Genomic DNA, 27,578 nt, shown 5'->3' with positions numbered 1-27,578 from the left:
AATGTCTTAGAATTGCGACACATTGGTCAATCACATTTCTCATCTGATAGTTTGGGCACATTTCCAGAATGGAGATAGCTAGAATATCTTTCATGGCCCAGCACAGAGGTACATGGAGCAAGAAGCTAAGAGAAGCGTGGGTGGACAATGTCAAGAGTGACGACATAGAAAGGGATACAGGTTACTGAAGCGGCCAGGCTAGCTCAACACCAACAATGATGGAATGAATTCATTTGGCCCCATCGTCACTGCTGAGCTGAAAAACAGGAATTTAGTATAGCCATTCGAGGTAGTGGTAATATAGACATTCTAGGTTGACGTGGTTGAGGCATGAGCTAAAATAACAAGGATCATAATCAGAATTAAACTAAGCATTAACATAGAAAGAGATCAATCACTGGTGACAAATATTCATAGCTCATAAAACCAACACTGATGGTCATGCAATGAGTTCTGCACCCCTCAAAGTCACATAACACACCTACTACTCCAAACAGTGTTCAATCTTAGCCTTTTCTCATATTCTGTGCAAGCGGGCAATAAAAATGTTTCTTGTATCAGTAGTATTCAAGAGAGTTGTAGATAAAAATGCTTGGCATAAAAGCTCAGCTTCTTGTTAGCAGCTTATAGTTAAGAGGAAATTTAGGGCTTCCAGTTGAGGCCATAGGAAAATGACAAGGCGAGAATTTTGATCAATGAAGTAGGAAGCATGGAGTCAACGGAAGAAATGGCAATTTGACTTGCAAGAAACAGAAAAGTTAAAGAAATATTTTCATTTCCTCAATAAAAGGCATGACTGTAGTCATTTGTATATTGAAATGAATTTTGAGTGGGATCATCAGCCAAAATAGTAGATAAGTTGAATGATAAGTGAAGACCATTGTTATGAAGGAGAAACATGAGAGGGCAGCACCTAGAGAAATTTAAATTAATGTTGTAGCCCTAATTTTCTGACCCACATCCACTGAGCACAGTTCCCAGTTGGAATCTTGAGATCAGTGAATTTACCTTATATTCTTTACTGTTAGAATTTTGAGAGTCTGGAGACTTGGAATGGGCATATCTTTAATACTGTAGCTTTATTAGTGGATAGATATTCAAATCTTAGAAACTGAAAATTAATGGCAATTCTGACAAACTCAAGGGGACAACAGAAAGTTTGAATATTCTTGCACCTATAGCTGTGATCAACTGTACACCTTGCAATCATGTAGGGTTGGAGATATTGTCCAAAGTAGTTAATTAAATATTCCAGTGTGAAACAAACATTCAACTTCAGCTGTATGGAATAAGATTCAAATATCAAAGCTGGAGAACCAAAAGTTACTGTTCCACAAAAAAGCTATGGAAAACAAGCAGTACATACTTATACCTTATATACAGATGTTAATATGCTGGAAATTGATTATAAAAATCCCCAAGAATGCTGAGGATAGAAGAATGTTGATACTTGCATTCACTGATCCATTCATTATCCCACACACTCCACTGCTGAAAATATGGCTCTGCTCAGAGCTCAAGCTTGATTACAATGGCCCAATAATACACCCATAATTAGATGGCCAGAACAGTATTTATAATGAAATAAAGGGGTTTGCTTGCGTGTTACATTCTTTACTTAAATACTTCTATGCTTTCTTTCTATTCCAAAGTAAAGTTAACAGTAAGGATAAGTTTAGAAAATGCTGCAAACATATAGCTAAGCGTGCCCCATCTTAATTAGCACCTTGCTTTGAAGCAAAGTATTAAAAGAAAAATGTTTTTTAAGACTAGTGATAAGAAGGAATTATCGATTCCAGCAAAACTACCATTGAGAGCTGATCAAAACTTTAGTGCTCACCATATAACAAAGTAACAGAAGGCATTAGTAAAGTTGAGCAGGCTATACAAACTCTGGGTAGAATTGGAGAATGTAAAAGGATGCAAACCTTTGGTGGGAGTTGTTTATAGACTTTCAGATAACAGTGAAGTAGTGCAACACAAACATGTACATTAGAGACACTTGTTGCAAAAAGAGTAGTTATAATGAGACTTCAATTTTCATAAATTGGTGGAAACAGAACAGCTTAAGACACAAAGGCAAGAGGTTTCTTGAACATAGTCAAGAGAGTTTTCAGGGAAAGTGTGACCAACAAGAGAACAAGCCATCTCAGAGATAGTGATGAGTAATGAGCCAGAATGAGTCAGTAATCTAACAGTAAGGAAAGACTGAGCTAACAGTGACCACAACATGACTGAATTCAATAGAGGATTAGAGGAGGAGAAGGATGAATCATAAACCAAGACTTTAAATTTAGGTAAAACTAACCTTGAAGAGATGAGGCATGAATTGACCACAATAGACTGGGCAGAACCAGCCTTCACAAATAAAACTATGGGTGAACAGTGGAAGTGTTCAAAAAATGTATCTGGAGGAATATAGGACTTGTATATACCCCTCAGCAAGAGCTCTATTTGTGTAATTAAACAACCTTGGTCAACAAGGAAAGAGAGAGATAATATAAAACTGAAAGAAAGGGCTTATACGAAGGCAAAGAACAGTGGAGATCCCATAGAAAAGAACAGCAAAGGAATACAAAGTAAATATTTAGAGCTGCAAAAATGGAATACGAGACAAAGATTGAGAGGGATATCAAGGAAACCACTAAAGGTTTTTACAAATGTATGAGAAAGAGCGTGGCTAAAAGTAATATGGGCCCCTTAATGAGAAACACAGGTGCTACTGCAATTGGAAATCAGAAAATGACAGACTTCACTAGCTACTTTGTATTGTCATTACAGTAGATGAGGATAAAGAACCAGGGACAGAAGGAAAACTATAAATAAATCAAAGGGTGGAACTAACTAGATTCAATATAAATAAAATAATTGGTGATGGACAAACTAATAATATTAAGGATTGACAAATTTCCAGAACTCAATGGTTTCCACCTCGGGGTATTAAAAGTACGTGAGGAAATTGCTGATGTTATTAGTTATGGTCTTCCAAAACACTCGTCTCGGGAACTGTCCCCTTTGGAAAATTGCCAATGTCATTCCACGATCATGGAATCTTCAACTGTTGCTAAACTATCAAGACTTCTTGTCTGACATCTAATATGGATGAGCAGATATTTCCTCTAAATTGGGGAGACTGAAGCCATCATCTTCGGTGCCTGCTCCAAACTCCGTTCCCTAGTTACCGACTCCATCTCTCTCCCTGGTAACTGTCGGAGAATAAACTAAACTGTTCACAACCTGGTATCATATTTGACTCAGATAAGCTTCCAACCGCATATCTGTGCCATCATTAAGGCTGCCTATTTCCACTTCCGTTGCCTTTGCCTCAGCTCATCTGCTGCTGAAACCCTCATTGCTGCTTTTCACTAGTCCAATGCACTACTACTGGCTGGTCACCCATGTTCTACCCTCCATAAACTTGCAGTCATCCAGAACACTGTTGCCCGGATCTTAACTAGGACTAAATCCCATTCACCTATCACCCCTGTACTCGCTGACCTATGCCACACTGGCTCCCAACCAAGCAATGACTTGATTTTAAAATTCTCACCCTTGTTTTCAAATCCCACCATGGCCTTGCTGCTCCCCAACTCTAATGTCCTCCAGCCCCACAACCTTCTGAGATATTTGCAATCAATTAATTCAGGCCTTTAGAACATCCACAATTTTAATTGCTCCACTATGGGTGGCTGTGCCTTCAGCTACCTAGGCCCCAAGCTCTGGAACTCCCTCCCGAAACCTCTCTGACTCACTCTCTCTCCTTTAAGACGCTCCTTAAAATCTACCTCTGACCAAGCTTTTGACCATCCACCCTGATGTTGTCTTACGTGGCTCAGTGTCAAACTTTGTTTTGTAATGCTACTGTGAAGCACCTTGGGACATTTTATTACATTAAAGGTGCTATATAAAAAGTTATTGTTGAGAGAGAAATTTAAATTGTCTAACATCAGCTGTGGGAAGTTACTAAAATCTGTTATTAGGGGAAAAGTGACTGAGCCCCTGAACAAATGAACCATCAGAGAACGCCAAGAATTTGTAAACGGTAAGTGATGTCTAATAAAACTAACTGAATTTTTTTTTGAGCTAACAAATGTAGTAGATAAGGGAGTTTCTATGGATGGTACTTATGTGGACTTCCAGAAGGCATGTGACAAGATTCCACACAAGAGACTTAACAAAGATAAGCACACATGGAATTAGAGGCGACCTATTGGTTTGGATAGGGAATTGGTTAGGGGCAGTTGATAGAGAATAGGGATACCAGGGTATGTATCAAATTACCACGACTAGTGCTGTTCCCCAGGGATCTCTACAGGAATACAAAGTGTGGAAGTTATGTTAAAGCTGCAGAGAGCTCTGGTTAGACGTCATTTTTTTTTTAAGAGATACAGCCTGAAACAGGCCCTTCGGCCCACCGAGTCTGTGCCGACCATCAACCACCAATTTATACTAATCCTACATTAATCACATATTCCCTACCACATCCCCACATTCCCTCAATTCCCCTACCACCTAGCTATACTAGGGCAATTTATAATGGCCAATTTACCTATCTCCTGCAAGTCTTTGGCTGTGGGAGGAAACCGGAGCACCCGGCGAAAACCCACGCAGTCACAGGGAAAACTTGCAAACTCCACATAGGCAGTACCCAGAATCGAACCGCTGGAGCTATGAGGCTGCGGAGCTAACCACTGCACCACTGTGCTGCCCCGATTAATTAAATTCAAATTCCACCTTCTGCTGTGGTGGGACTCGAACCCATGTCCCCAGAGTAATACCCTGGGTCTCTAGGTTACTAGTCCAGTGATAATACCACTACGCCACCGCCTACCCCATTCAGTTTTGGGCAGCATTTCAGGAAGGAAATACTGGCCTTGGAGGGGGTGCAGCAAAGATTCACCAGAATCATATCAGGACTAAAAGAGTTACATTTGAGAACAGGTTGCATAGACTAGGTTTATATCTAATTAAATATAGAAGATTAATGGCTAATCTAGTAGACATGTTTATGATTAAAAGAATTTATAGGAGATAATAAAGAGAAACTTTTCCCTCTAGCAGGGGAGTACAGAACAAAATTAGATCTAGGCCGTTCAGGGGTGATGTCAAAGGGTAGTGAAAAACTCAAACTTGCTCTCCAAAAAAGTGTCGAGACTGCGGGTTAATTGAACATTTCAAAACAGATTGCTGGATTTGTTGGGTAAGGATATTAAGGGTTTCAGAACCAAGGCAGATAAAAAAAGTTGAGCTGCAGATCTGGCATAATCAAACTGAATGGTGGAGCAGGCTCGAGGGGCTGAGTGGCCTAAGTTTCTAAGGTGGAGGAGGGTGGATATTATTTCACATAAGCCAAGCCCCATTTCCTGAAAAGCACATTTCACAGAATAATAGAATGGTTAAAGCGCATGAGGCCATTTGGCCCATTGGGCCTGGCCAGCTCTGAGCAAGAGCAACTCTGCTAGTCCCACTCCCTTGCCTTTTCCCAGTAACTCTGCAAATTTTTTCACTTCTGATAATTATCCAATTCCCTTTTAAAATCCACGATTGAAACTGCCTTCACCACACTCTCAGGCACTGCATTCCAGATCCTAACCATTCACTATGTAAAAAAAAAATCATCACATCACCTTTGGTTGTTTGTCATTCACCTGAAATTGGTACCCTCTGGTTCTCGAACCTTCTGCAAACAGGAATAGTTTCTCCAAATCTACTCTGTCCAGACCACTCACGATTTTGAACACCTCTATCAAATCTCCTCTTAACCTTCTCTTGAGAATAGCCCCAGCAACTCCAATCTATCCATGTAACTGAAGTTCCTCATCCCTGCAACAATTCTCATAAATCATTTCTGCACCATCTCTAACGCCTTCACATTCTTCCTAAAATGTATTGGAGTAGCACTAAGTTCTGCTTGACTGAGTGACTGCGAGACAGAGTGCTTAACTCGGGAAGTTGGCTAAGTGCGGGAATTCGGTGTAGTGAGAGTCGAGGTACTGTTCTTTCACAGAACAAGCAGTGATCCAAGAGAGGGAATGGAGACGGAGACCCCGAGAGCTGAAGCCCAGCGGCATTAATTAGGGAGCAAGAAGATAACTGGTTGGTGAGTTTTAAGGTTTTTTTCTTTCTAAACTGGAGTAGTTTAAACCAGTATCGGGCAGATGTAAATATTGTATTAAATATGTAGCTTAACTACTTAAAATAAATATAACTACAAGATATCAGTGATATTTCTATACTTGAAACCTAATTAGTTAAATAAAACACAACAAAGATGGCAGGGCATGCGATGTGTTGCAGCTGTAACATGTCGGAGCTGGTGGATACCAGTCTGATCCACTGCAACCACAACTGCAGTGAGTGTCTGCAGCTCAAAGAACTTCAGCTCAGAGCTGATGAGCTGGAGTCCGAGATTCTGATACTGCAATGCATCGTGGAGGGGGAAGTTACCTGGACATTTTGTTCCAGGAGGTAGTCACACCCCTTAAGCTAGGTACTTCAGATTTGATCCATGATCAGGGAAAGAAGGGTGTGAGTACGAGTGAGACAGGCACAGGGATCCAGCAGGTAGCAATGGAACAGCCTCAGCCACTGCACTTGTCCAACAGGTTTCAGGTTCTTGCAGCTTGTGTAGGCAAGAGCAGGGAGTGCAGAGGATGAGCAAACTGACCACAACACTGTGGTGGAGGGGGCCAATCAAGTGGGGAGAGTAAATAGGAATGTAGTAGTAGGGGACAGCATAGTTAGGAGGATAAGGTTCTCTGCAGCTGAGAGCAAGAGTCCCAAAAGGCTGTGTTGCCTGCCTGATGCCAGGATTAAGGACATCATCTCGGGACTGGAGAGGAATCTCGAGTGGGAGGGGAAGGACTCAGTTGTCATGGTCCATGTGGATGCCAACGACATAGGTGGGATTAAGAGGTTCTGCTGAGTATGAGCAGCTAGGGGCTAAATTAAAAAGCAGAACCACAAAAGTAGTAATCTCTGGATTACTCCCTAAACCACGAGCAAATTGGCATTGGGTAAAGAAGACCAGAGAGTTGTATGCATGACTCAAAGATTGGTGTGAGAGAAATGGGTTTCGATTCATGGGGCACGGCACCAGTACTGGGGAAAGAGGGAGCTGTAGCGTTGGGACAGTCTTCACCTGAACCGCGCTGGGACCAGTGTCCTGGCAAGTCTTATAACAAGGGTTGTAGAAAAGGCTTTAAACTAAATAGTGAGGGGGAAAAAAAAAAGAGTTCAGATGAAGGTAAATTTAGAAAGTTAACGAAAAAGGACAATTAATAGCACAGGGTATGGGTAATGGCAACTAGAGTGTGATAGGAAGGGACAGAACATACAAAAATACGAGTGCACCCACAAATAGGGTCAGAGTAGGGAAAAATGGTAAAAAGACAGAATTAAAGCCTCTTTATCTGAATGCATGCAGTATACAGAACAAGAAAGATGAATTTATAGAATAGAAATAAATGGGTATGATACAATAGCCATTACAGAGACCTGGTTGCAAGATTATTAAGGCTGAGAACTGAATATTTAAGTACATTTGACATTTAGGAAGAAAGGAAAAGGAGGTGGGGTAGCTCTGTTAATAAAGGATGACATCAGTACTGTAGCAAGAAATGATGGCTCAGAAGATCAAGATGTAGAATCAATTTGGGTGGAGACAAATAGCAAAGGAAGGAAGTCACTGGTGGGAGCAATTACACTGTAGGACAGAATATAAATCAAGAAATAATCACAAAATCATTACAGCACTGGAGGCGGCCATTCGGCCCACCATGTCCGCACCAGCTCTCCGAATGAGCAATTCACCTAGTGCCATTCCTCTGCCTTCGCCCCATAACCCTGCACATCCTTCCTTTTTAGAGAACAGTCTAATTCACTACTGAATGCCTCAATTGAACCTGCCTGCACCACTCTCTCAGGCAGTGTGTTCCAGACCTTAACCACCCATTATGTGAAAACTTTTTCCCTCATGTCGTTTATGCTTCTTTTGCCAATTAATGGGGGGCCTGCAGGAAAGGTACTGCAATAATCGTGGGCGATTTTAATCTTCGTATAAATCGGACCAATCAAATTGGCAAAGGGAGCCTGGAGGATGAGTTCATAGAGTGCATTAGGGAGAGTTTCTTAGAACAATACATTCTGGAACCAACCAGAGAGCAGGCTATTTTAGACCCGGTAATGTATAATGAGACAGGATTCATACATTACCTCATAATAAAGGATCCTCTAGGCAAGAGTGATCATAACATGAATTGCACATTCAGTTTGAGGGCAAGAAGTTTGGGTCCAAAACTAGTGGCTTAAACTTAAATAAAGGCAATTACAAGGGTATGGAGACAGAGTTGGCTAAAATGGACTGGGAAAATAAGTTAAAACGTAAGACAGTAGAGAAGCAATGGCAGAAATTTAAGGAGATAGTTCATAATTCTCAACAAAGATATATTCCATTGAGGAAAAAAAGACATGCACCATCCATGGCTAACTAACTTAAGGATGGTATCAAATTGAATGAAAAGGCATACATTGCTGCAAAGATTAGTGGCAGGCCAGAAGATCGGGAAAATTTTAGAAACCAGCAGAGGATGACTAAAAAAAAAAAATGAGTGTGAATAAATTGGCAAGAAATATTTTTTAAAACCAGTAAAAGCATCTATAAATATATGAGAGTAGCTAAAGTAAGCACTGGTCCTTGAGAGGATGAGACTGGGGAATTAATAATGGGAAACAAGGAAATGGTAGAGACTTTGAACAAGTATTCTGTATCTGTCTGGAGGCAAAAGGGGGAACTTAAAACAATCACTATCATGAGAAAAAAAAGTACCAGGAAAACTAAAGGGACTAAAGGCTAACAAGTCCTCTGGACCTGATGGCTTGCATCCTCAGGACTTAAAAGAAGTGGCTGCTGAGATAATGGATGCTATCGTCCAAAATTCCCTAGATTCTGGAAATGTACAAGCGGATTGGAAAACTGCAAATGTAACACCTCTATTCAAGAGAGTGGCGGGGGGGGGGGGGGGGGGTGTAGGAGAGAGAAAGCAGGAAACGATAGGCAGTTAGTCTAACATTTGTCATTGGGAAAATGCTAGAATCCATTAAGGAAGTAGTAGCAGGACATTAAGAAAATCAATCAGGCAAAGTGAACATGATTTTGTGAAAGGTAAATCATGTTTGACAAACTCATTGGAGTTGTTTGAGGATGTAACAAGCAGGGCAGATAAAGGGGAAACTGTAGATGTAGCGTATTTGGATTTCCAAAAGGCATTCAATAAGGTGCCACACAAAAGGCTACTACGTAAGAGCTCATGGTGTTGGGGGTAATATATTAGTATGGGTAGGGGTTTGGTTAACTAACAGGAAACGAAGAGTCAGGATAAATGGGGCATTTTTAGGTTGGCAAACTAACTAGTGGAGTGCCATAGGGATCAGTGCTGGAGCCTCAACTATTTACGACCTATAGATCTATATTAATAACTTGGATGAAGGGACCAAGTGTATCATAGCCAAATTTGCAGAGGATACAAAGATAGATAGGAAAGCAAGTTGTGATGAGGACACAAAGAGATATAGATAGGTGAAGTGAATGGGCATAAAATTGGCAGATGGAGTATAATGTGGGAAAATGTGAGGTTGTACACTTTGGCAGGAAGAATAGAAAATGATGTAACTGGAGAGAGACTGCAGAATGCTGTGGTACAGAAGGATCGGAGTCTCCTTGTACATGAATCACAAAAAGTTAGCATTCAGATACTGCTAGTAATCTGGAAGGTAAATGGAATGTTGGCATTTATTGCAAGGGGGATGGAGTATAAATGTAGGGAAGTCTTGCTACAACTGTACAGGGTATTGGTAAGCCCACATCTAGAGTACTGCATGTAGATTTGGTCTCCTTACCAAAGGAGGGATATACTTGCATTGGATGCAGTTCAGAGAAGGTGCATTAGGCTGGGATGAAGGGGCTGTCTTATTAGGAAAGGTCGAGCAAGTTGGAGTTTAGAAGAATGAGAGGTTATCTTATTGAAACATGTAAGATTCTGAGTAGGCTTGACAGAGTTGATGCTGAGAGGATGCTCCTCCTCATGGGGAAATCCAGAACTAGGGGACAGTTTCAAAATAAGGGGTCTTTCATTTAAGATGACAATGAGGAGGATTTTTTTCTCGGAGGGTCATTAATCTTTGGAATTCTCTTCTCCAGACAGCACTGGAGGCTGGGTCATTTTATATATTCAAAGACAAGTATTTTGAAACTGTGCCCCTTATTTCTAGATTCCCCCATGAAGGGAAACATCCTCTCAGCATCTACCCTATCAAGCCCCGTCAGAATCTTATATGTTTCAATAATATCACCTCTCATTCTTCAAAACTCCAACGTGCTCAACCTACAAGAGAGTCAACGGTTATGCGGGCAGGCAGGAAAGTATAGTTATAGCCACATTCAAATCAGACGTTGAATGGCACAGCAGGCTTGAGGGAACGAATGGCCTACTCCTGCACATATTTATTATCTTATCTCACCAAGAATTGAACACAAAACTCCAGTTGAGGCCAAACCAGTGTTTTATAAAGGTTCAACATAACTTTCTTGCCTTTGTACATTATGCCTCTATTTATATAGCCCTGGATCTCCAATGCCTTAACCAATTCCTCAAACTGCCATGCCACCTTCAATGATATACGATACACGGTCCCTTTGCTCCTGCATCTCCTTTTAAAATTGTACTCTTGAATTTATATTGCCTCATCTCATTATTTCTACCAGAAGGTACCAACTTCACACTTCTCTGCATTAAATTCCACCAGCCTCTGTCCTCTTGACGTTTATCACTATCCTCCTCACAGTTCACAATACTTCCAAGTTTCTGGCTGAAGTTAAATTAACAAATTTACATTTCACAGCAATGTTCCTGGTACTCTCACACTATAATCACACTTACTGCTTTTTAACCATAACCATCACAAATAAAGTTGGGACGTTTCTTCTCACTGATAGGCACAGGGGAAAAATCAGATTCACTTTGACTTAAATGTTTAGTTTAGTTTAGAGATACAGCACTTTAACAGGCCCTTCGGCCCACCGAGTCTGTGCCGACCATCAACCACCCATTTATACTAATCCTACACTAATCCCGTATTCCTATCACATCCCCACCTGTCCCTATATTTCCCTGATGGACCCTGCAGTTTTCCTGATTTTCTCGTGTATGAGAACACAGGTGAACTATTTCCATCCTCTGAATCGGGAGACGACCCAACAGGCAGGCTCACCCCCTCCAAGCCCGATGTCCCGAGGCCCAGATTCCATCCTCAGGCCGCTCAGAGACCCCGCTTCAGAAAAGCGGGAAATGGCCGCAACACAACTTCCTGCCGCGCAGGGAGTGAAGTGGAGCAACTCCCCGGGCCCCGCTTACCCACCCACTGCCTGCCCGCTCAGGCTTCACAGCGCAGGCCAGTCACCACCTCTCCAGCAACTGGACACCAAGCAGCTCCGGAGGCGCCATGTGGGGGCTGCAACTGGGGCTCTGGCCCCGGGGCTGACCGGCCGCTCCCAACCGGGCGGAGTTGTCTATCTCCCGGCGGTCGCGCTAACCCAGTCCGCCGACGGGCCTACCTTAGTACGAGACAAATCACAAACTTTCCCCCGACCTCCATAAAGATTCCGCTACCCGTGAAACGTGTCCCCCGCATTAACGCTCAGTCCGTGCGACAGACAACCGGCACTAAAGCCCCGGGCTCACCGCCATCACAGGCCCGACAGCCGTTGGCCGCGTCACGCCGCCGGAACGCGGTAACGTCATGACGCCGATGCGCGTGGGGAGGTCCCCATCGCTCCGCCTCAATGGCCGCCCGGAGCGCGCAGCGCGCACACTGACGCCGGGCGGACGCGTGCCCGCAGGAGGCGCCAGCCCGGGAACTGGCGGTAAGCGGCGCCAGTGGTGACTCTGAGGTGGGGGATGGTGCTGTTGATGTTCCTGTATTTATCACATTGCTTCAGGTGATATCCTCAGTAAACTACTTCAGTGATGAAGGTGGAGGCATTTTTAAGGAAGAGTCCATATTTGAAGCTGTAGGAAAAAATTAGAAATCCCTTAGAAAGGTCCTTTAAAAGCTTGGGAGCTGACTCCAATTTAGTCACAGTTACGATTCAAGTGTAAGTGAGATTAAATACATTCCAGTATTCGAGCAGCAATTTATGGAAGAACACTTGAGAATCATCCTGCCCAATTACAACTGTTCTTTAGGTAGTCGGTGTAACTCATCCCTGTGGAGACCACCAACAAACAAAAAGAATCAAATCCACCGATTGACCCCAATTTAGGAAACCAAAGCAAACGGACAAGATTTCACTTTTATAAATTTTACTTCAGTACTCAAACCAAAACCAACATAAATTAAACATTTCTTTTACTCCTTCATGGGATGTGGGTGTCGCTGGCTCGGCCAGCATTTATTATCCTAATTGCCCTTGTGAAGGTGGTGGTGAGCTGCCTTCTTGAACATCTGAAGTCCTGGAGCAACCGATCGATCATAGTCAATATATATATTACAAATTACACCTTAACTATCAGATATAACAGACATGGGTCTCATGGTTTCACTAGGCAGTCCATCCAGCATATATGGCAACAACTGGGATTGGCAATAAATGCTGGCCTGGCCAGCGATGCCCACATCCCATGAATGAATAAAAAAAACTATCGTTGCACAATTCTTCACAACTCTCAGTTCCTCAGGTAGATTTTCAGCTCCTTCAAGGATTTAGCTGCTGTTCTTCTTCCAACAGCAGTTCCCTCTCAATCCGAACTCCACACTTCCCCCGAACCTCCTCAGCTCTGATTAGATTAGATATACAGCACTGAAACAGGCCCTTCAGCCCACCGAGTCTGTGCCGACCATCAACCACCCATTTATACTAATCCTATATTCCTACCAAACATCCCCACCTGTCCCTATATTTCCCTACCACCTACCTATACTAGTGACAATTTATAATGGCCAATTTACCTACCAACCTGCAAGTCTTTTGGCTTGTGGGAGGAAACCGGAGCACCGGGAGAAAACCCACACAGACACAGGGAGAACTTGCAAACTCCACACAGGCAGTACCCAGAATTGAACCCGGGTCCCTGCAGCTATGAGGCTGCAGTGCTAACCACTGCGCCACTGTGCCGCCCTCTGCTCACAACAGTCTTGATAACATGGATTTACCAGCCTTCCTTTTATCCATGTTTTTCAGTGACAACCCGTGCGTTGTATGGTCTGGTTAGTTGGCTACTTTAAGTAACAGAAACAGCTCCTGGCTTCAGTCTTCACTTTCTTTAGCTTTCTGGCACTCCACTCCTGCCTGAGCTGCCTAATCTGGGGAGGACTCTGTCTCGGAAACTTGACTTTTTTTCAGTTTTGGTTTCTGTTTCAGTTTTAGTTTCCCTTTAAGTTAGGGTCTGTCTCAAAAAAAAAAGCTTTGCAACCACTGATTTCATCACACTTGCCCCCCGCCCCCCTCCTTGGGGAAAAAAAGCATTCCCAATGTAAAGTTTTCTTTATAATAGTTTAGAAATACTGCAAGTTCTTAACATCAAACATATTTTAACAAATAGCTTATTGTATACTGTACAGGTAACATTTTCATATTTCACAATTATACATTTCACATTTACAAAATCATGATGGGGTTAACTGATAACAAAACCCAAGTAAATGTGACAATTAGGATACAAGCTTCATAGAATAATCATAACTCAGAGCTTTCCTTCACTTTACACCCTTTCTTTAAACTTCGGATAAAGCATCAGCAATTACATTGTTTTTCTTTGCAACATGCACAAATTTCAATATAAATAGATGTAACATCAAACTCCAACAAAACAGCCAGAGTTGCTTTGTTCAGAATTTTTCTAGAAACACAAGTGGATTGTGATCTGTGTAAACCAATATTTCTCCCTGACTGTTGTTTACATATACCTCAAACCGTTGTAAAGCCAGAACAAGACTTAAAGCCTCTTTCTCAAGGGTCGAGTACTTTGTTTGATGTTTGTTGAGCTCCTTAGAGAAGTAGCTATCGGACCGTTCCATGCCAGCATCATCATGTTGGAGCAGCACCGCTCTTGCCCCTACGTCACCAGCATAAATAGCCACTTTGAATGGTTTATTAAATTCTGGGACTGCAAGAACTGGTTCTTCTACTAAAGTGGCCTTTAACTTCTCAAATGCTGTTTGGCATGACTCTGACCATTCGAACTTCACATTATTCTTTAATTAGTCAATGGGGTGACTACTGTGCTGAAATTAGGGATAAATTTCCTGTAGAACCCACACATACCCAGAAACCGTAACACTTCTTTCCTTGGCTTGGGTACAAGAAAATCTATTATCGCCTGAACCTTCACCTCTCATGGTAGCACATGACCTTAACCCACGATATGTCCTAAATAAGTGACTTTGGCTTTGGCAAACTCGCTCTTTGCCAGGTTTATGACACGGATGCCTTTGGCCAGCCTGTCAGATAGAGCTCTCAAATATCTGACATGATCACTGCAAGTGTCGCAGTACACAAAAAGGTCATTGATTTACACAATACAATTCAATTTGGCAATCACTTGATTGATTAATCTTTGAAGTGCGGCTGGTGCATTTTTCATACTAAATGGCATGACTTTACGCTGGAACAAACCATCCAGTGTCACAAAAGCAGATATTTCTTTAGCTTGGTCAGACAAATAGACTTGCCAATATCCTTTAAGCAAATCAATCTTCCTAACAAAGGCCGAGTTCCCCACCCTATCAATGCAATCTTCGAGCCTTGGGATCGGATAGAAGTTTGCCTTAGTTATGGCATTAACCCTTCCGTAATCTATACAGAATCTTTGTGAACTGTCTGGTTTTGGTACTAAAGTAAGGGAAGAACTCAAACTACTTTGACTGGGTTCCATTATATCATTACGTAACATGTATTGAACCGCCTCCCTGACTTTGGCCAATTTACTGGGATTGAGCCTGTAGGGGTTTTGTTTCATTGGTTTAGCTTCTCCTACCTCAACCTCATGAATCTCGAGAGAAATACAACCTGGATTATCTGCACATACTGGCTTATATTCCCTCAATAAGTGAGTTATGTTTTTCCTCTGGTGCTCAGGTAGGTGTTGTAGCGCCTCATCCAGATTCTCTAACACCTCTGTATTCGCCAGCTTCACCACAGGAGGCTCAATCTGAGAACTCTCAATCTCAGGCTTATCCTCTGGTTTATCATGGACACCAGTATCACCATCTACATTCTCTACCAACTATGCTACACCTACTGGCTGACTATGCTCACAGTCATAGTATCTCTTCAGTATGTTCACACGACACACCCTTTGACTTTTCCACCTTTCTGGGGTACTAACCAAATAGTTCACCTCACTGAGTTTCTTTTGATACAGTAAGGTCCACCAAACCTAGCTTTCAAGATTAATCAGGCAAAGACAAGCAAAACTAGCACCTTATCTCTGGGTTGAAAACTACATGCCTTCGTGATTCTCGTCACCAACTGAGAAATCCTGAGACATTCCCTAGCCGTCGTACAAGCTTTTGAGAGTCTCAAAACTCTGACACATAATCTAGGAGAGTGGGTTCCTCCTTCTGTGCCAAAAATTTCCTTAGTAACTTTACGAGGACCCCTTAACTTCATGCCCATAGGTCAATTTGAAGGCATCGAAACTAGTAGACTCATTTGGTATGTCCCTCGTTGCAAACAACAAAAATTATATCCCTTTATTCCAATCATGGAGATACTCAAAGCAATAGGCCCTAATCATGCACTTCAGAGTTTAGTTTAGAGATACAGCACTGAAACAGGCCCTTCGGCCCACCGAGTCTGTGCCGACCATCAACCACCCATTTATACTAATCCTACACTAATCCCATATTCCTATCACATCCCCACCTTCCCTATATATTTCCCTACCACCTACCTATACTAGGGGCAATTTATAATGGCCAATTAACCTATCAACCTGCAAGTCTTTGGCATGTGGGAGGAAACCGGAGCACCCGGAGGAAACCCACGCAGACACAGGGAGAACTTGCAAACTCCGCACAGGCAGTACCCAGAATCGAACCCGGGTCTCTGGAGCTGTGAGGCTGCGGTGCTAACCACTGTGCCACTGTGCCGCCCCTTGTGACCGTGGGTGATACGCAGACGACTTGAGCTGCTTCACTCCTAAAGTACACATTACCTCCTGAAATACAACTCACATGAAATTTGACCTCTGGTATTGTGGTTTTCTCAACACAAAAGTACCAAAGAATCGAAGACTGAATGGTAAGTTGAATGAAGGTTTCTTTATTGCAAAGTAACAGATTTGGAAGAGAGCTCTATAATGCACATGTTGGCTGTAGACTAACAGTACTCCAACATGTTGGTTGACATCACTTCCTGTGATGATACATACTATACTCAAGCAGTTAAAGTGATATCACACAGCCTACATCCAGGCTTGGGCTTTTTTTTTTATTATTGAGCGAATGTAAATCCCCGGAGCCAAGCGATAGCCTCCTCATTTGCTGAGTTTAAGGTCCACCACTTAGTCTGTAGAGGGGTCAATATTGGGCTGATAAGCAGCAAGTACCTTTCTCACTACACAAGTGCCAGGCAATGACTAACTCCAGCAAGAGAGAATCTAACCATTTCCCTACGATGTTCAATGGCATTACCATCACTGAATCCACCACCAACAACCTGAGGCTTACCACTAACCAGAAACTTAACTGAATCAGCCAAATGAATACAGTGGCTGAAAGAGCAGGGCAGAGGCTGGGGATTCTGGGGCAAGTAACTCACCTCCTGACTCCACAAAGCCTGTTCACCAACTACAAGGCGCAATTCAGGAGTGTGATGGAATACTCCCAATTTGCCTGGATGACTGCAGCTACAACAACGCTCAAGAAGCTCAACACCCTCAAGGACAAAGCGGCTCGCTTAATCGCAGTGTGTACCATCTACAAGATGCACTGTAGCAACTCACCAAGGCTTCTTGGACAGCACATTTGAAACCCGTGACTTCAACCACCAAGAAGGACAAGGAGAGCAGATGTGTGGGAACACCAGCACCTGCTAGTTCCCCTCCAAGTCACACACCATCCTGACTTGTGTCACACACACCGGAACTGCAATGACACAACCATCATGGACTAACTTTGAAGAGTCATGTAAAATGGACATTGTCTTTAAAAAATGAACCTTCATTTTAAAAAGTGAACAATGGTCCTAAATAGCCACCGAAGAAAAGGGAATTAGCCTTTTGTGTATCCAACTGTCTGACAAAGACAAAGGACATATCTTCAAAGCTAAGAGGTGTCAATTGAACCCATCCTACACCTATCCTAAAACATTCCAGAATTGAATGTCTTCTTCTGAAACAAAGAAGGTGTGATGTAACCACATCCTGGGCCATTGTGCAATTATCATGGGGAAGAGACCAGAGCATCTCCTAACAGGAGGTGAGAGATAACAGTTTTACCTTTAAAAAAAAAGACAGCCAGAGAGAGAGAAGCAACATCCTAACAGCATGTGTTTCAACCAAGCCATAAAACATATGCCTCTGCTGCCGAATCCACCATCTACATGATACAGCAGTGACAGCTGCAAGTAACCCACTGTTTTCAATCAAGAGAGAAATCGACACTCAGCTCAGGCCTGCATCCATCGAGATCTTGATTTCCAAGAGAATTCGACAGGTTTATTGTCAAATTTCCCCCACTAAAAGTCACCTTCCTTTTTCCCTTCTCTATCTGTTTCCTCGTGTGTGTGTGCGTGTGTGTGAGCAAATACGTGAGTGGATGTGGTTGTGACAATTTCAGTATAAGGCATATTGATCAATAAACAATTGATTTTCTGTTTTATAAAACCTACAAGAAAACCTGTCGCAGGATAGCAACGGAGAAGAGCAGACCTGCAGGAAGAACACAGAGCGGGGAGCAGTTAAATACAGCCTGAGGATCGCGGCTTACAGCATTTACCTTCCGGGAGAGCAGTGGAGAGGAGTGCAGGCGTGCCAGAGTTTGAAAACAAAGTGAACGGTCACATGACAGGAAAGCTGCAAGATGATTGGTTGGTGAGTAACTGCTACTAGGAAGTATCAGTAAATAACTGGCTTAGTACTCTACTGTTAGAGTGCGCGTGTAAATAGCTGGGTTATAGCGTCTCAACAATTGGCAGACTAATAAAGAGTAAAAAATTAAGTATTAATAATAAGGAACAAGTGAGTAGCTGGTAAGTATTTTTTTGAGTAAAGTTTGTTTTAACGAGTGAACTGTGTTGATGTTTAGTAGGATTTATCAGTACTAGTAAAGTTTTATTAATAATTCTAAGCTGTTGTAGTATTGGTAAGGTTTTTTTTAGCAGTTGAAAGGGTCAACTAATAAATAAAGGAATGGCAGGGGTGCTTCAACCTCAAAAGTACACCTCCTGTGCTATGTGGGAGCTCCAGGATGCTTCCCGTTTCCTGGAGAACCATTTTTGCAGGAAGCGTTGTCAATTGCGGAAGCTTGATCTCCAGATTTTGGAACTTGAGCGGCAGCTGGCGACATCGCAATGCATTCATGAGGATGATAGCTATGTTTATAGATGTGGTCACCCCACAGCTTAAGAGTATACAGGGAGAGAGGGAATCAGGCAGTCAAAAAGAATCAGGCAGGTAGTGCAGAAGACCCCTGAGTGCATCTCACTCTCCAACAGGTATTCAGTTCTGAATACTGAGGAAAATGATGCTAAGGGGTGCAGCCAGACCAAGTCCATAGCACCATGGATGGCTCAGCTGCACAGTGGGGTACAGGGAAGACCGGAAGAGCCATGGTGATAGCTGATTCAATAGTCAGGGGAACAGGCAGATGTTTCTGTGGCTGCAAACGCGAATCAAGGATGGTGTGTTGCCTCCCTGGCGCCAGAATCAAGGATGTCACTGAGTGGCTGCAGAGCATCCTAAAGAGGTAGGGTGAACAGCCAGCAGTCGTGGTCCATATCGGAACCGACGACATAGGTAGAAAGAGGGATGTGGTCTTGCAGTCATAATTTAGGGAGCTAGGTAAGAAATTAGCAAACAAGACCTCAAAAGTAGTAATCTCAGGATTACTCCCTGTGCCATGCGCAAATGAGTTTAGAAATAGAAGGATAAGGCAGATGATTGCATGGCTGGAAAGATGGTGCAGGAGGGAGGGTTTTAGATTGCTGGGACATTGGGACCAGCTCTGGGGTAGATAGGAGCTGTACAGACTGGACGGGTTGCACCTGAACAGAGCCGGGACTGATCTCCTTGGAGGACATTTTGCTAGTGCTGTTGGCGAGGGATTAAACTTGTTTGGCAGGGGGATGGGGACCTGAGAGTAGACTCAGTTGGGACAATCAGAAATGAAAATGGAAGGCAGAAAATTAATGGATGAGTCTGGAAGACAGAGGAAACAGAGGTGAGAAAATTTTTTTAAAGAGTTTGGCAGTGCTCAAGGGTATCTATTTCAATGCCAGGAGTAGAGCAAATAAAGCAGATGAGCTGAGGGCACAGATAGACACATGGCAGTATTATATCATAGCTATTACAGAAACATGGCTTAAGGAGGGACTGGAATGGCAGCTCAATGTTCCTGGTTACAGGATTTTCAGACACGATAGGGAGGGAGATAAGAAAGGAGAGGGAGTGGCAATTTTGGTCAAGGAAATTATTACAGCTGTGAGGCGGGATGATATGTTGGAAGGTTCATCAAATGAGGCCATATGGATTAAACTAAGGAACAGAAAAGGGGAAATCACAGTTCTGGGAGTGTACTATAGACACCCAAATAGTCAGAGGGAGATAGAAGAGCAGATATGTAGGCAAATCTCTAAGAAGTACAAGAACAATAGGCCAGTAATAGTAGGGGATTTTAATTACCCAATATTAACTGGGATAGTTTTAGTGTGAAAGGAATTGAGGGAGCAGAATTCTTGAGGTGCATTCAGGAGAGCTTATATGGCCAGTATGTTGCAAGTCCACCATGAGAGGGGGCAGTTTCAGACTTAGTTTTAGGAATTGAAGATGGGCAGGTGAAAGGAGTGGCAATGGGAGAACATTTTGGTGGTAGTGATCATAATTCAGTCAGTTTTAATATAATTACGGAAAAGGACAGAGAAAGAACAGGAGTTCGAGTTCTCAATTGGAGCAAGGCCAATTTTACTAAACTGAGGAGAGATTTAGTGAAAGTGGACTGGAAACAGCTATTTGAAGGTAAATCAGTGTCAGAAAAGTGGGAGGCATTCAAAGGGGAGATTCAAGGGGGTCAGAATAAACATGTTCCCACAAAGAAAAAGGATGAGATGGCCAAATCTAGTGCCCCATGGATGCCAAGGAACTTACAGGATAAGATAAGGCAGAAAAGGAAATCTTATGTCCAACACCGAGAACTCAATACTACAGAAAGCCGAAAGGAGTATAGAAAGTGGAGGGCTGAAATCAAAAAGGAAATTAGGAAAGCAAAGAGAGGGCATGAAAGAATATTGGCACGCAAAATCAAGGTGAACCCAAAGATGTTTTATCAATACATTAAGAGTAAGGGGATAACTAAGGAGAGAGTAGCACCCATAAAAGACCAAAAAGGTAACCTATGTGTAGGGGCGGAAGCTGTTGGTATGGTTCTTAATGAATACTTTGCATATGTCTTCACAAAAGAAGGGGACGATGCAGATATTGTAGTTAAAGGGGAGGAGTGTTAGGTATTGGATGTGATAAACAGAGGGAGAGAGAAAGTATTAATGGGATTAGCATCCTTGAAAGTTGATAAATCACTATGGCCAGATGAAAAGTACCCTAGGCTGTTAAAAGAAGCAAGAGAGGAAATAGCAAAAAGTCTGACCATCATTTTCCAGTCCTCACTGGATACAGGTGTGGTATCAGAGGATTGGAGAACTGCTAACTTTGTACCTCTGTTTAAAAAGGGAGCGAGGAATAGACCAAATAATTACAGGCTAGACAGTCTAACCTCAATAGTGGGCAAATTATTGGAATCTATTCTGAGAGATAGGATAAACTGTCACTTAGAAAGGCACGGATTAATCAATGATAGTCAGCATGAATTTGTTAAGGGAAGATCTTGTTTGACCAACTTGATCGAATGTTTTGAAGAAGTAACAAGGAAGATAGATGAAAGTAGTGCAGTTGATGTGGTCTACATGGATTTTAGCAAGGCTTTTGACAAGGTCCCACATGGCAGTCTGGTTAAAAAATAGAATCCCATGGGATTGCAGCAAGGTGTATACAAAATTGGTTCAGTAGCAGGAAACAAAGAGTAATTGTTGACGGGTGTTTTTGCGACTGGAAGGTTGTTTACAGTGGCATTCTGCAGGGCTCAGTACTGGGTCCCCTGCTTTTTGTGGTGTATATTAACGATTTGGATGTAAATGTTGGGGGCATGATCAAGAAGTTTGCAGATAACACAAAGATTGGCTGTGTGGTAGATAGGGAGGAGGATAGCTGTAGGCTGCAGGAAGATATTGATGGTCCGATCAAATGGGCAGAAAAGTGGCAAATGGAATTCAACCTGGAGAAGTATGAGATGATGCATTTGGGGAGGTCAAACAAGGCAAAGGAATACACGATTAATGGGAAAATACCTTGGAGTGAATGTCCACAGATCCCTGAAGGTAGCAGGACAGGTTGATAAGATGGTGAAGAAGGCATATGGAATCCTTTCCTTTATTAGCCAAAGTATAGAATATGAGAGCAGGGAGGTTATGCTGGAACTGTATAACTCATTGGTTAGGCCACAACTTGAGTACTGCGTGCAGTTCTGGTCACCTCATTACAGAAAGGATGTAATTGCACTAGAGAGATTACAGAGGAGATTTACGAGGATGTTGCCAGGACTGGAAAAATGCAGCTATGAGGAAAGATTGGATAGGCTGGGGTTGTTCTCCTTGGAACAGAGAAGGCTGAGGGGAGATCTGATTGAAATGTACAAAGTTTTGAGGGGCCTGGATAGAGTGAAGGTGAAGGGCCTATTCATTTTAGCAGAGAGGTCAGTGACTTGGGGCATAGATTTAAAGTGATTGTTGAAAAATTAGAGGGGAGGTGAGGAAAAACCTTTTCACCCAGAGGGTGGGGGGGTCTGGAACTCACTGACCTAAAGGATAGTTGAGGCAGAAACTCTCTGCCCATTCAAAAGGATATGTACCTCGAGTGCTGTAATCTGCTAGAAGGTGGAATTAGAATAAGTGGATCATTTTTTGGCCGGCACAGACACGATGGGCCAAGTGGCCTCTTCCTGTGCCTTAAACTTTCTATGACTCTATGATTCTATAAGGCACAAATAGAGGTAAATGGGTATAATTTAATTGCCATTGCAGAGATGTGGTTACAGGGTGACCAATACTGGGACTGAATATTCAAGAATATTTGTCATTTGGGAAAGGTAGGCAAAAAGGAAAAGGAGTTAGGGTATCCCTCTTAATAAGGGGCGAGATCAGTACATTCATGAGAGAGTATCTTAGATCGAAGGATCAAGATATAGAATCAATTTGGGTGGAGCTAAGAAACAGCAAGGGGCAGCAAACATTGGTGGCAGTTGTTTTCGGCCACCAAACAATAGTGAAAATGTTGGGCACGGTATAAATCAGGAAATTAGAGGTGCATGTAACATGGGTAATACAGTAATAATGGGTGACTTCAATTTACATATAGACTGGGTAAACCTAATCAGCACTAATATTATGGAAGATGAATTCCTGGAGCGTGTATGAGATGAGTTTCTGGAGTAGTACGTTGAAGAACAACTAAGGATCGGGCTATTTTAGATTAAGTATTATGTAATGAGAATGGGCTAATTAATAACTTTGCTACAAAGGATCCTTTAGGAAATAGTGGCCATAATATGATAGAATTTTACATTAAGTTTTAAAGTGATATAGTTCATTCTGAAACTTAATCTGAACAAAGAAAGCTATGAAGATATGAGGGACAAGTTGGCTATGGTGGATTGGGAAAATACACTAAAAGATTTGACAGTAGACAGGCAATAGCTAGTATTTAAAGAAGTATTACATGGTCTACAACAAATATACATTCCTCAAAGACTCAAAAACCCAACAGAAAAGATGAATCAACCGTGGCTAACAAAAGAAATTAAAGATTGCATTAGATCAAAGAAAGTGGCTTATAAAGTTGCCAGAATAAGTGGTAAACCTGAGGACTGGGAGCAATTTAGAATCCAGCAAAGGATGACCAAGAAACTGATAAAGAAAGGGAAAAGAGAATATGAATGCAAGCTAGTGAGAAACATAAAGGCGGACTGTAAAACCTTCTTTAGGTATGTATCTATTTATTTTTATTTATTTATTTTTTGTTTAGAGATACAGCACTGAAACAGGCCCTTCGGCCCACCGAGTCTGTGCTGACCATCAACCACCCATTAAAACAAATCCTACACTAATTCCATATTCCTACCACATCCCCACCTGTCCCTATATTTCCCTACCACCTACCTATACTAGAGGCAATTTATAATGGCCAATTTACCTATCAACCTGGAAACCGGAGCACCCGGAGGAAACCCACGCAGACACAGGGAGAACTTGCAAACTCCACACAGGCAGTACCCAGAATTGAACCCGGGTCGCTGGAGCTGTTAGGCTGCGGTGCTAACTACTGCGCCGCCCCATGTGAAAAGGAAAAGATTAGCAAGGACAAATGTGGGTCCATTACAGGCGGAGACAGGAGAATTTATAATGGAGAATAGGGAAATAGCAGAGAAACAAAACAATTCCCTTGTATCTGTCTTCATGAAGGAAGATATAGAAAATATCCCAGAAATATTCTAATTAAGTTTAATGCATGAAACTCATGTATTTCTGAGGTTGCACTTACAGTAGACCTGTAACATCTGCACAAAGATATTTAGCTTCTTAGTGTTAGTACAGTGTTGTAAACTATCTCCTTAAAGGAGTGTCATACTAGGGTCAGGCCAGGGCAAGAGTCCAGTTTTATACTACAGCTTTAGTACTGGTATGCAGTAAAACCACTTTTTATCAATGTTATAGTCACAGGGTCAGTGCAGCCTGAGAATTATTTTGTTGAGCTCGATGCAGGACTCAATGGAGAGTGGCAAGAAACAGTGTAAAGACAATCCTAGCAACTTAGTTGCCAGGCCAGTTAGTGTAACATCAGTGGTGGGTAAGATTTTAGAAACAATAATTAGGGAAAAGATCAACAGGCACTTGGAGAGGTTTGAGTTAAATAAGAATAGCCAGCACAGATTTGAAAAGGCGGATCATCCAATTGAATATTTTGTGAAGTAACAGAGAAGGTTGATGAAGGGAATGCAGTGCATGTTGTCAGTATGGATTTTAAGAAAGTGTTTGATAAAGTACCGCATAAAAGGCTGGATAACAAAATTGAGGCTTATGGAATAGGATGGTCAGTATCCAATTGGATTAAAAAATTGACTTAAGGACAGAAAATGCGAGTCCTGTTAAATGGTTGTCTTTTGAACTGGAGGATGGTAGACAGTGATGTTCCCCAAGAGTCAGTGCTGGGACCACTGCTTTTTTGCTATACAAAAATGACTTGGATCTTGGAATACAGATAGAATTTCAAAATTTTCCGATGACACCAAACTTGGAGGAGTGGCAAACAGTGAGGATGATACAAATTGCCTGCAACAGGACATAGATAGATTAGTAGAATGGGCAGACAAGTGGCAGATGAAATTTAATACAGACAAGTGTGAGGTGATGCATTTTGGCAGCAGGGATAGGGTGAGGCAATGTAGACTTACTGGCACGGTTCTAAAGAGTGTGCAGGAACAGAGGGACCTGGTGCATCGATCTTTGAAGGTGGCAGGACATATTTGAGAGAATGGTTAGCAAAGCATATGGGATCTTGGGCTTCATAAATAGAGGTATTGAGTACAAAAGCAGGGAAGTTATGCTGAACCTTTATAAAGCTCTGGTTAGGCCCCAATTGGAGTATTGTGTCTAGTTCCGGTCACCACACTTTAGGAAGGATGTGAGGGTCCTTGAGAGGGTGGAAAGGAGATTTCCAAGAATGGTTCCAGGGATGGGGGATTTTAGTTACAAGGTTAGGTTGGAAAAGCTGGGGTTGTTCTCCCTGGAGCAAAGAAGATCGAGGGAAGATTTAATAGAGGTGTACAAGATAATGACAAGCTTAGATAAGTTAGACAAGGAAACACTGTTCCCATTAACTGATGGTACAAGGACTAGGGGCACAGATTGAAGGTTTTGGGCAAGAGATGCAGGGAGGATGTGAGGAAAAACATTTTTACATGAGTGGTAAATACCTGGAAGTCGCTGCCCATGAGGGGGGTGGAAGCGGAGACAATCAATGATTTCTAAAGGAAACTAGAAACTTGAAGGAAATAAACTTGCAGGGCTACAGGTATCAAGTGGGGGAATGGGGCTGATTGGATTGCTCCGTGGAGAGCCAGCATGGACTCAATAGGCCAAATGGCCTCCTTCTATGTCATAAATGACTCTGTCTACACTGTTTGGGATCTTCTTCTCCCTGCTGCTCTCACATGCATTCAAGTCTTCAGAAGAAGGAATTTTCCTCCACATAAGATCAGATGGCAGGTTGTTCAACTGCCCGTCTAACAGCGAAGACCAAAGTACAGAAGGTCCTCATCAGGGAACTCCTCTTTGCTGACGATGCTGCATTAACATCCCACACAGAAGAGTGTCTGCAGAGACTCATTGACAGGATTGCGGCTGCCTGCAACAAATTTGGCCTAACCATCGGCCTCAAGAAAACGAACGTCATGGGACAGGACGTCAGAAATGCTCCATCCATCAATATCAGCGACCACGCTCTGGAAGTGGTTCAAGAGTTCACCTGCCTAAGCTTAACTATCACCAGTAACCTGTTTCTCGATGCAGAAATCCACAAGCGCAGGGGAAAGGCGTCCGCTGCTATGTCCAGACTGGCCGAGAGAGTGTGGGGAAATGGCGCACTGACACAGAACACAAAAGTCTGAGTGTTTCAAGCCTGTGTCCCCAGCGAGGCCTGGACAACATATGTCAGCCAAGAGCGACGTCTCAACTCATTCCACCTTCGCCGCCTCTGGAGATTCTTTGGCATCAGGTGGCAGGACCATGTCTCCAACGCAGAAGTCCTCGAGGCGGCCAACATCCCCAGCATATACACCCTACTGAGCCAGCGGCACTTAAGATGCCTTGGCCATGTGAGCCGCATGGAAGATGGCAGGATCCCCAAGGACGCATTGTACAGCGAGCTCGTCACTGGTATCAGACCCACCGGTTGTCCATGTCTGCGCTTTAAAGACGTCTGCAAACGCAACATGAGGTCCTGTGACATTGACCACAAGTCGTGCAAGTCAGTTGCCGGTGATCACCAGATCTGGCGGACAGCCATAAAGGCGGGGCTAAAGAGTGGCGAGTCAAAGAGACTTAGCAGTTGGCAGGAAAAAAGACAGAAGTGCAAGGAGAGAGCCAACTGTGTAACAGCCCCGACAACCAATTTTATCTGCAGCATCTGTGGAAGAATCTGTCATTCTAGAATTGGCCTTTATAGCCACTCCAGGCACTGCTCCACACACCACTGACCACCTCCAGGCGCTTACCCATTGTCTCTCGAGACAAGGAGGCCAAAGAAGAAGACTGTAAATACTAGGGAACCAAGGGACTTGTGAAAGAAATTAGTATTAAAGAATTAGTACTTGAAAAATTAGCTGGATTGAAGATTGATAAATCCCTTGGGCCAGAGTGTTGAAGGAGGTAGCTATAGAGAAAGTGGCTGCATTGGTGGCTATCTTTCAAAATTCTATAGATTCTGGAAAGGTTCCTGCAGACTGGAAAGTAGTAAATGCAACCTTACTATTTAAGAAAGGAGGGAGAGAGAAAGCAGGGAACTACAGATCTGTTAGTTTGACATCAGTAATAGGGAAAATGTTAGAACCTATTGTTACGACCAGGTGAGAAGGGGTCCAGGGGTTCCCTCTCAGCCTTTGTCTGGTTTAACCATAACAGGGTTTAATTTTAAAACACCATGTTTTTAGCTCCCCTCAGTGAATCCTTGTTCACTTCTCCAATTGTAAGGCAAAGAAATTGGGCAGGTTTCCTTAGATTTAAACAAGAAATGTAGAAGTTTATTAATCTTAAACTCTAATCCGGTTAACGACTACGGATATGCGGCACGACCATGCTAGCATGCATACGGGATAAACACACGCGCAGATAGAGACAGAAAAAGTAGAAACAACGAAGGAGAACAGTTCGAGCCAATATCTGTCAGGTATATACTGTCCTTTAAGTTCAATGTGGAGTCTTTGGTTGCCGATACATCTTGCAATTCATTGGGGTTCAGTTCACGCTTCAACTTGTTTTGATGTTGGAGTCTTTTCTCTCTTGAGGTTGACATATCTTCCGTGGGTCCGGTAGCTTGGGAGAAAGTAAGAGAGAGAGCACGGCTTCCTTGTTCCAGCTTCATTTGCAAAACTGCCTTCTGTTCCTTTCTGTGTGGCACAATTCAAAAACCCCCAGGGTGCCCAGCAGGTTAGTCATGTGACTAGCTCCTTATTTGGAACAGTCTCTCCTGTGAGGTCTG

The 27,578-nt window shown here is 42.7% G+C and overlaps 1 protein-coding gene across 3 annotated transcripts in view; it reads right to left on the bottom strand.

Moving 5' to 3' along the window:
• kbtbd2 (kelch repeat and BTB (POZ) domain containing 2) overlaps nt 1-11,794 on the bottom strand; it is a 33,096-nt gene extending 21,302 nt beyond the window's left edge. Inside the window, exon 1 of one of the 3 annotated variants that reach the window (XM_068032624.1) lies at nt 11,612-11,794. The gene's annotated coding sequence lies outside the window, so the exon portion shown is untranslated. The remainder of the gene's footprint in view (nt 1-11,611) is intronic. The other 2 variants (XM_068032625.1, XM_068032626.1) reach the window with 2 other exon arrangements.
• Between the last annotated feature and the right edge of the window lie 15,784 nt (nt 11,795-27,578).

This window comes from Heterodontus francisci, chromosome 5 (genome assembly GCF_036365525.1).
Source record: "Heterodontus francisci isolate sHetFra1 chromosome 5, sHetFra1.hap1, whole genome shotgun sequence".
Classification (NCBI taxonomy): Eukaryota; Metazoa; Chordata; class Chondrichthyes; order Heterodontiformes; family Heterodontidae; genus Heterodontus; species Heterodontus francisci.
Note: the sequence above shows the minus strand (reverse complement) of the source record. Positions and strands in the feature narration are given on the sequence as shown.